This window comes from Ovis canadensis, chromosome 2, assembly GCF_042477335.2.
Source record: "Ovis canadensis isolate MfBH-ARS-UI-01 breed Bighorn chromosome 2, ARS-UI_OviCan_v2, whole genome shotgun sequence".
Lineage (NCBI taxonomy): Eukaryota > Metazoa > Chordata > Mammalia > Artiodactyla > Bovidae > Ovis > Ovis canadensis.
In genome coordinates, this window is record NC_091246.1 from 36,226,615 (window position 1) to 36,236,636 (window position 10,022).

Below are 10,022 nucleotides of genomic sequence, written 5' to 3' on the forward strand. Positions count from 1 at the left end.
TGCTGTAAAGAGCAATATTTTCCATTATAGGTTATTACAAAATATTACAATATCTATAGTTCCCTGTGCTATACAGTAAACCTTTATTGCTTGTTGCATATCTATTTTTTAATTAGAAATCTAGCATGCTATTCATGCTAAGTCAAACAAGTCGAATCAAAATGTCATAAATTTCTTAGGCAAAAATTCATAAGTTTTCTAAAATACATATGTATTATACATATTATTTATATATGCGTATACAAAAACTTTCCTGCTACACTTGATAAAGACTTGAGAAACATCATTAAAAAAAGATGGAGAAATTGGAAAACATAAACTAAATGAAATGGGAACACTGAATATGAAATAGAAAAAGTGAAATGAACTAGATAAAAGTAAAAAGTCATCATATAGTCCAGTTGTTTCTAAACATCAGTGCTCAATGGAAATATATCTGGAACTCTGGAGACAAAAAGCAATACCTGGGCATTTGTATTTTTCAAAAAATGAAATTATTCTTCCATTATTATGAAAGTTCCTTCTTTATCTCTCATTTGCCATTTGGGATACTCACTATTCCTTTCTTCAGGAACCAGCATCAAATATCTAATTTCCCTAATTATGTTGTACATTCACAAGCCTAAAAAATCTTATGGGATAACTTATATGTCAAATTTCTGTACCGTTTGGGGTTATATTTGTCTGCATGTATCAGAAAAGCAAAAAAAAAAAAAAGAGGATTAACTAAATTGAAAATTTATTTTTCTCTCATATGAAAGAAATCTAGAAGAAGGCAGTTCAAGTCTAGATGGCAGTTTCACAAAATTGTAGGGAACGCAGGCTCTTGTCTATCTCTCTGTTAGCACAGGCTTCCAGACTCATGGTCACCGCGTGGTTGAAGATGGCTGCTCAGAGCTCCAACCATCATGTCTACATTCCAGGCCACAGAGAGGAAGAAGAGAGAAGAGTGTAAACTCACTTCTGCTTACATCAAAACGTCAAAACTTAGACACATAGCCACACCCAACTTCAAAGGATCCCAACTTAAAGGATCCCAGTTATATGTACAATTGTAACTGTTATGTATATGTGTTGTACTGAGCCCTGGTGGCTCAGCTGGTAAAGAATCTGCCTGCAATATAGGAGACCTGGGTTCAATCCCTGGGTTGGGAAGATCCCCTGGAGAAGGGACTGGCTACCCACTTCAGTAGTCTGGCCTACAGAATTCCATGGACTGTATAGGGTCATGAAGAGTTGGCTACTACTGAGCGACTTTCACTTTCACTGTGTTTTATTTAGTATTTTTTTTAAAGACCATGTCTGAAAGCAAGGGTATCATCAGTTAGATTTATTAAACTATATCTTGCTTAATAAATAAGTACTGTAATCTGCCTTCTCTGACTAAGCTCACTTTAATTATATTGCAAAAGCTTGTATGTCCTTCAACTGTCACCTGGCCTAAATAATAAGGTGTTTGCCCAAGCTGTTATTCACGAACTTGGAGGCAGCTGTGTTCAATTTGAGCTTGAGCCGGTTAAGACTGGTTGGGATCCACGATGCACCAACTGGGCATGTGCTTGAGTGTGCTTTTGATGTCATAAGGCCCAAAACTCAACCCTCAGAACGTGCTAACACATCGTTTTCTGAACATGAGTCAGGTGAGAAAGCTTGCAGCTTAGTTGCTCTTGCCGCGATTATCTCACCTTTTTCTTATTTCCAATCACCTTTCCCCAGTGCTCGATAGGACTCAGCTTTATCCTGTAAATATCCTGAGTCTCTGGCCTTCTGGGAAGTGGATTTGAGATTTGGTCTCCTGTCTGTTGCTTGGCTGCCTTGGAATAATAAACCCTTTCTCTGCTGCACACCTTGGTGTCTCAGCATCTGCCTTGCTGCAAGCTGGGGAAACACCTGGTTCGGTAAGACCTCTGTCTCTTGTTGGGTTCTCTGGGCACTTAGGCCTTCCTCCTGGGCTGCTTGTGTTGCTGTATTCAAGGAACCACCCCACTCCTCCTGGCTGGGCGATGTCTCCATTTTGTATAGAGTGAGTCTGACCCCTGGCTGCCTTGTGGATTTCTGATTCACTCGCATCCCTTCTTTATCTGTGGGTAAGAGTGCTACCTGTCCTCCAAATGAAAATGTAAACCTTTCCAGGGATTTTTTTGTGGTTCTAGTTTAAGAAACCTTGGACAAACACAAGAATCCAAATGCTTTATTCTTGTTCCCAGGAAGCCCTTGTCTTTCAGTGTCTATGATATCATTTATTTAATTCAATTCAATAATAGGAGTTCTGGTATAATGGTAACAGCTAACACTACCTGCCAGGGATCTTACTTGTACTAGTATCACGTTATTTCACAGACCAAAAACTGACATACAGAAAGGTTAAGTAATTTCCTGAAGTTGCACAGCCAATAAAAGGCAGAGTCCTAAGCTTGTGTCCTGGGAGAGCCACTGGCCATCCCTTCTGTTGCCTTTTGAGAGAAATTGGAAGAGTTATGGCATAATTCTGAAAGTAAAGTGAAACTCGCTTAAAATCTACCAAGACACTGGTTTTGAGAAATGGTAACTTTCTAGCCTCTTTCCTCCATCCCGGTTAGTGTTAGGAAGAACAGCACTAGGGTATTTCTGTTATCTCATCTCACCTTCCCTTGCAAGAGCTCAACCGCCTCCCTCTTGCTCTCAGCTGGCTGATCTTATTGCCACTGAAGTATCAGCTGACAACCATGGAGGCTGTCATGCCCAAGAGGCAGGGATCTGTGGGAGAATTACAGACCTGGATAAACCCTGTGTAGGTAGGATGTGTTTCTTCAGAAAGGAAAGTTGTGTCTTAAGTCATCTCAGATCTAACTTTCCCTCTCAACTTGCCCTTCTCTGTCCATATTTTTCTCTGGTTAGAAAACAAATCTATATTTTCCATTATAGTAAGTAATGATTTCCTAAAGGAAAGCAGTCCTGAATATTCGTTGGTAGGACTGATGTTGAAGCTGAAACTCCAATACTTCGGTCTCCTGATGTGAAGAGCTGACTCATTTGAAAAGACCCTGATGCTGGGAAAGATTGACGGTGGGAGGAGAAGGGGATGACAGAAGATGAGATGGTTGGATGGCCTCACCGACTCAATGGACATGAGTTTGAGTAAACTCCCGGAGTTGGTGATGGACAGGGAGGCCTGGCGTGCTGCAGTCCATGGGGTCGCAGAGTTGAACATAACTGAGTGACTGAACTGAACTAATAGTAATAACGTGAGATGCTTCAAAGTCCCCTCTGTTATACAGTTTACAGAATACACACACAAACAGCAGTCTGAATATACTCTTTCCCTCAAGCTTTCAAGGAGGAAGCTCATTTCCTCTTTTAAAGAGTCCCATGCCTTCCACAGGCAGCTCCTCTGTTCAAGTGACCTCCAGCAATGGCCCCCCTTAGGGGAAAGCAGATACCTTAAGGCAAAGATTCTGATTTTTCTGCATCAGATTCCCCTGGAGGGCATTCAAAATGCAGATTGTTGGGCCCCCATCCCAGATTTACTGATCTGGCTGGTGTGGGGTCTGAGAATTTCCATTCATAGCAGGCTTTCAGGCGATGCTGCTGATCCAGGGACCAGCTGCCCTGTTGTCTCCAGCCATTCAGGCATTCCAGGGAGACCAAGGAATACTCCAAGCGTCACCCAACTTTGGGGACTCTCTCCATCAGCTTTCTTCTTCCCTCTGTCAGAGGGTAAGGGAGGAAGAGGTGTTAGGATGAGGATTTTCAAGTGTCTTTTAAAGACTTTGCTACTTGAAGTTACTGGGATTGGGTGCTTACGTGTGTGTGTGAGTGTGTGTGTGTGTGTGTTAGTCTCTCAGTCATGTCCAGCTGTTTGCGACCCCATGGACTCTAGCCTGCCACGTTCCTCTGTCCATAGAATTCTCCAGGCAAGAATACTGGAGTGGGTAGCCATTCCCTTCTCCAGGGGATTTTCCCAACCCAGGGACTGAACTTGGACTCCTGCATTGCAGGCAAATTCTTTACTTTCTGAGCCAATAGCTGGCCCCAAACGTTCCTTCCTTTTGTTTATATGTTAACAGTACCATTGTATGGAGAAATTGCTGTGTTGGATCTGTTTTATACAACATCAAGTTAGTAATTTACTGGGATCCTAATGCTCTTCTAGAAGCTCAGGGAGAGCAGCAAATCTTTGCTGTTTTTGCTTGATTAAAAAAAAATCCCCAAAGTGAAATATGTTCACTGTAAAAAATTTAAGTGGTATGAACTTGTATAGAGCATAAAATGAAAGTCTCTAGAAGTCTCTCTTTTCTTTCCCGAGTCATCCCATGATAAAGTGTTTCCTTTTGGACCTGTCTTTGAGCACATATTTAGGACATACACCTGACTGGTTTCCGACTATAGGGCTGTCCTAATATTGCTACTAAGATATTGAAATGCTTCTGTGAGCACCAGTAAACAGCCTCTGTCTGAGCCCCTCTGAGTTCCCTGCCTTCCAGGTTTCACACTGCAGGGCACAGTTTAAATTTGAGTTGTTTTTTGTTTTATTGAAGTATAACTGACAGTCTCAGATGTACAGCATAGCGATTCAGTATTTTTATACATTGCGAAGTGGTCACCATAATCAGTCAACATTTGTCCCCATGCAGAGTAATTGCAATATTATTGACTATATTCTGGGCTGAAATATTACATCCCTGCGACTTGCTTTTAAGGCTGGAAATTTGTACCTCTTGGTCCTTTTTGCCTATTTCGCCCACCTTTCTTCCCTCTGGCAACCACAGGTTTATTCTGTCTCTATGAGTTTGTTTCTGTTTTGTTACGTTTGTTTGTTTTGTTTTTCAGATTTCACATAAAGTTAAATCATATGATACTAATTTTTCTCTGTCTTATTTCACTTAGCAAGGAGCCCTCAAAGTCACCCATGTGGTCATAAAAGGCTGAATAATATTCCATTGTATGTATACACCACATCTTTTTGTATCTTTATTTACTGAGGGACATTCAGGTTGCTTTCATATCTTGGCTATTGTAAAAAATGCTTCAGTAAGCATGGAGGTGCATAAGTCTTTTTGAATTAATGTTTTCATTTCTTTGGCTAAATATCCAGAAGTGGAATTGCTGGATTGTATGATGGTTGTATCTTTAATTTTTTTGAGTAACTTTCCTGTTGTTTTCCGTTGTTCAGTTCAGTTGCGTCCGACTCTGCGACCCCATGGACTGCAGCCCCCTGTCCATCACCAACTCCCGGAATTTACTCAAACTCATGTCCATTGAGTCAGTGATGCCATCCAACTATCTCATCCTCTGTCGTCCCCTTCTCCTGCCTTCAATCTTTCCCAGCATCAGGGTCTTTTCAAATGAGTCAGCTCTTCACATCAGGTGGCCAAAGTATTGGAGTTTCAGTTTCAGCATCAGTCCTTCCAATGAATAGTCAGGACTGGTTTCCTTTAGGATGGACTGGTTGGATCTCCTTGCAGTCCATAATGGCTGCACAAATTTTAACATTCCCACCAACAGTGAAATTGGAGTTCTTCGTGAACTCTGGTCAAAGGAAATCTGGTAGGGTGGCCACAGCATGTCCAGTGGATTCGGTGACACAGTTTAAGTTATTCCTTGAGAAAAATGATAAAAATGTGCTTTCCTTCTGGCCAAAATATAGCAGAAATATGTCCAGTACTGTGGGAAAATTGGGGGAAACAAGCATTTGCATTTTAAGATTGCTGCTAGCATTGCTCTACTACTCCCTCTGGTGACAGAGATGGAACCTAGCTGGTTTTGTGTTTAGGAGAATCAGGTGTGAACAGGGTGATTAAGTTCTTAGGGCTGAAGTTTTCCAGAGTGGAATTTAGCCAGCTTTTTTTTGAGAATAACCTGAGCAAAGTAAATTTTTACAGGGAAAAGTTTGTGTGCAGAAAAGGCAGTAAAAATAGAAAAGAATAATTTCATTGAAATGAATTCTCAAAAATAGAGGAAATTTGAACGTCACAGGATTATTTTTCAGATGAAAATAATTGTTAATTACTGTTGGCTCTGGAAATAAGTGAAGGGTCAGGAAGAATTCTAATATTACCTGAAAAGGACTTAATATTTACTGGAGTAACTTCAATTTTAAAAACATGTTGCTTTCTCATGAGTGAGATATATTCCACATTCAAAACTTCTGTGGACAAAATGACTACAGACTGCAAAATGACTACCTCAATTGCAGTTTCTCCTATTATTAGAGATTGATTTCTGGGTCTGTTTGAGAAGTTTCCTCAACTCCTTCACTAATCGCACCTGATCTTAATTCTAAGTCACAAAAGGAACTTAAGTTTGAGAACTGACTCACTGTTACTGAAGTTAATGTTTGGAACCTTTCCAAATACTACCAACTCTGGGGAATTGAAATGAAAATATAGCATATCACCAATATTTCATTCTACTACTTAATTTACGTTAAGCTTATAATCAAGGACATGTGAGTAACTTTCGTCATGCTTTCCTTTGTTTAGGTTAAGGGAGTCCAGTGTGGAGAGAGCTTTGTCCCTCATCCGAGATTGTAATCAGAGCACACTGTTATATGGAGAAGTTGGTGACATTGGGGATGTTCCAGTGTAAAAGGAGGTAACATTTTTCTATCTTAAAATTTTAAAATGAAAATTCTATTCTTTATAGCAATATCCAAATGCTAAGTTCCCTAATTAGGCGATTTTAAGAGAAAATAAACTCTATGATATCACTTTAGCTAAATTTAAGATCAGAAGTTTTCTTAAATTTTTTTTTTTATTGAATTATAGTTGATTTACAATGTTAGTTTCAGGGTATATTCAGTTATATATATTCCTTTTCAGATTCTTTTCCATTATAGCTTAAGATATTGAGTATGGTTCTGTCACGCGAGTGTATGTTCCTAGATTCTTTGTCTTGTCAAAACAAAGATTTGGAGTGACGGACATTAAAGCCCCCTCGGCGTGTCACAGCTCTCAGGTCTTGGATAGACCGTGTTATAGCTCTTAGACAAATCAGTGTTACAGCTCAGTGTTACAGCTCTATTTTATTTAGAAGATAGCAGGAAAATCCATCTTCAAGGCGTGAGGGCACATAGATCCAAAGACAGGAGTAGAAGAGCGCCCCAGCGCGGGAGGGAGAGAGAGCTAGCTTTGGCTCTTCTTTTTATATGTTTCTCTCTCCCTGGGCCGGTCCTATGTAAATTGGGCCAGCCAGGAGTGTGGTTTGTTTTACCTGAGGTCCTCACTCCGGTCCTCGGACCTTCTTTTGTTCTATTTTTGGGGGCTTTTCTCTTCCTTGTCTTGTAGCCACCGCCATTTTGGACTCCTTTCCCCTGTTTAACCTACCTAACAGTTCCCTGTGCGTATACAGTAGATCCTTGTTTGTCTGTTTTATATGAGCAGTGTATATATGTTAATCCCCAAATCCTAATTTATCCATCTCCCCTGCTTTCCCCTTTGGTAACCATAAATTCATTTTCTATGTCTGAGTCTATTTCTGTTCTGTAAATAAGTTCATTTGTATTATTTCAGAAGTTTTCTTAAAGATCCACTGCTGTCTTTCACTGAACCTGGAATGCTTCCAGTTTCCACATCTGATATGGGTCTTGTCTCAAGACTTGAGGACTGGATTTACTGTGGTGATCCTTTCATATAGTACGCAGAATGTCAAATCTCTACATTTCAATAAAAAGACTTGATTTAGATAATTCTTTTTATAATGGCCTTACTGAGATATAATTCTGATAGCATACAGTTAAAAGCATACAGTTCAGTGGTTTTCAGTATATTTGCAGAGTTGTACGAGCATCATCATTGGAGCATTTTTTTGTCACCCCTGAATAAAACCCTGGACCCATTAGCAGTTCATCCCATTTCTCTTGGGGAGAGAATGCCCCTGCATTCTCTAACCCATTCTGGGCATTACATATAAAATATTCATTAAGTATGTGGTCTTTTGTCATTTAGTATAATATTTTCAAGATTTATATTACATGTTATAACATATAGAACTTTGTTTTTATTTTCAAATGCAAGTTATTTGTATTCATTGTATGAATACATTCATTGTATGAATATGCCATATTTTATTTATCCAATAATTAGTCGATGAACTTTAGGGTTAGTCCCACTTTGGGGAAGCATTTTGAATAATGTTTCTATGAACATTTGTGTACAGGTTTTTGTGTGGACATATGTCTTTATTCCTGTTGAATATACATCCTGTAAAAAATTATTTTTAAAGTTTTTGGCCATGCTATGTAGCATGTGGGATCTTAGTTCCCAAACCAGGGATCAGACCCTTGCCCCCTGCGTTGGAAGCACAGAGTCTTAAGCACTGGACCACCAGGGAAGTCCCTGTTGGATACACATCTAAAAGTGGAATTGCTGAATCATTTTGTAACTCCCTACTTTATATTTTTAATCTTCTGATTAATCTCTTTAATCATTTGGTAACTCTGTGTTTAATCTGCCAAACCGTTTCCCAAAGTGGCTGTATCATTTTACATTCCCATTAACAGTATATGAGAGTTTCATTTACTTCACATCCTTGTCAGTACTTGGTGTTGTCTGTCTGCCTGATTATAAGCATCCTAGTGAGTGTGAAATGATATACAGTTGTGATTTTGATTTACATTTGCCTAATGATTAGTGATGTTGGGCATTTTTTCATATGCTAATTGGCCAGTTGTATACCTTTGAAGATCTGTGTAGTTACCTTATTTTTCCTGCACCATCATGTATTGGGTAGGGGTCGGTTACACTGATCGTTTTTCTACTAGTTGCAAAATCAGGAAGAAACATATCTGGGCCAGGTTGGGAATTTACTAAAGAAATAATAGATATTACCTAAAGATCTTGAATGCAGAACAGTGACTCTGTGAAATCTCTTCTCAGTGCAGTAGCTGGGTGTGACTTTGCCATTGGGGAGATGATAGTTGTATGTTAGGTAAGGTCATTTTTGGAATTTTATGTGCACTAGAAGAGTGTATGTGTTAGGTAGAGAAGGCAAGGATCTACAAAGATATCTACTGAGATGACAGCCCTGCTAATTTTGAGGATGGTCTCTTCCTTTCATCCACATGCTTACAGTGGTGGGACTCCCAACAGCCATGTTTTAAAAATACAACACAACACTTTGGCTGCTTTTGATTGATTCAGAGGTGTCTGTCTGGTCCCAACTTGGCCAAAGTTTCTTGAGGAATGAAGGCAAAGCGGAAGAGATATGACAGACAGACAGACGAGTCGTGCTGTGTTCAGGTCTCTTCCTCCAGCTTACTCCCAGGGTCCTGCTGTTTATCGTCCTTCGGCTCTGTGATCCAGTCCTTAAGTCAGACCACCCTTTTTGGTTTAGTCAATTTTAGTAGATAGCAACTACTACTTTATTGTAGTTGTTTGTAACATTCTACAACTAAGAGAATATTAACTAATGTTGTCTGTTAAAGAGACTGACATCCTATTTGCCGCATAGTTTTAGTATAATGGCTTTATTATGCAAATCAAAACATATCGATATCATTCTTAGCCTCTATGCTTCCTAAGTAAAAGGCTACTATAATTTCTCCTTCCCTTCTTCCTTCTTTTTTGCATCCTTCTTTTTATATATTTTTTGTATTCTTGGAGCCTAGCTCAGTGTCCAACATCAGTAGACACTCAATAAATGTTTAATGACCTGAATAGAACATCGGATAAAAGGAAAGTAAGAAATTCCCTCCAAATCCTGCCATTAAGTGAATTACACAATTTTACTTTTCCCTGGACTTAGATTTCGTCCATATCATTTTTATTTAAGTGTAATCCCAGAACAGACTCAGTTTTGTATACTACTTTTCCCCCCAATAACAACATGTCATAAACATGTTTTCATGATGTTCACAGTCTCCAGGTTGCTATTATCATTGCTTCAATAATGGGAAAGATAAATTTACAAAGTATTTATACTGAATATTTCATAAGGCGAAACAGAAATTGTTTTCATCACAGCCAGCAAGGCAAATCTGCTCTTCCCTTGCTGTATTGTCTTTCCTTGCAAAATCACATACCACTCAAATCCAACTCTTCTCT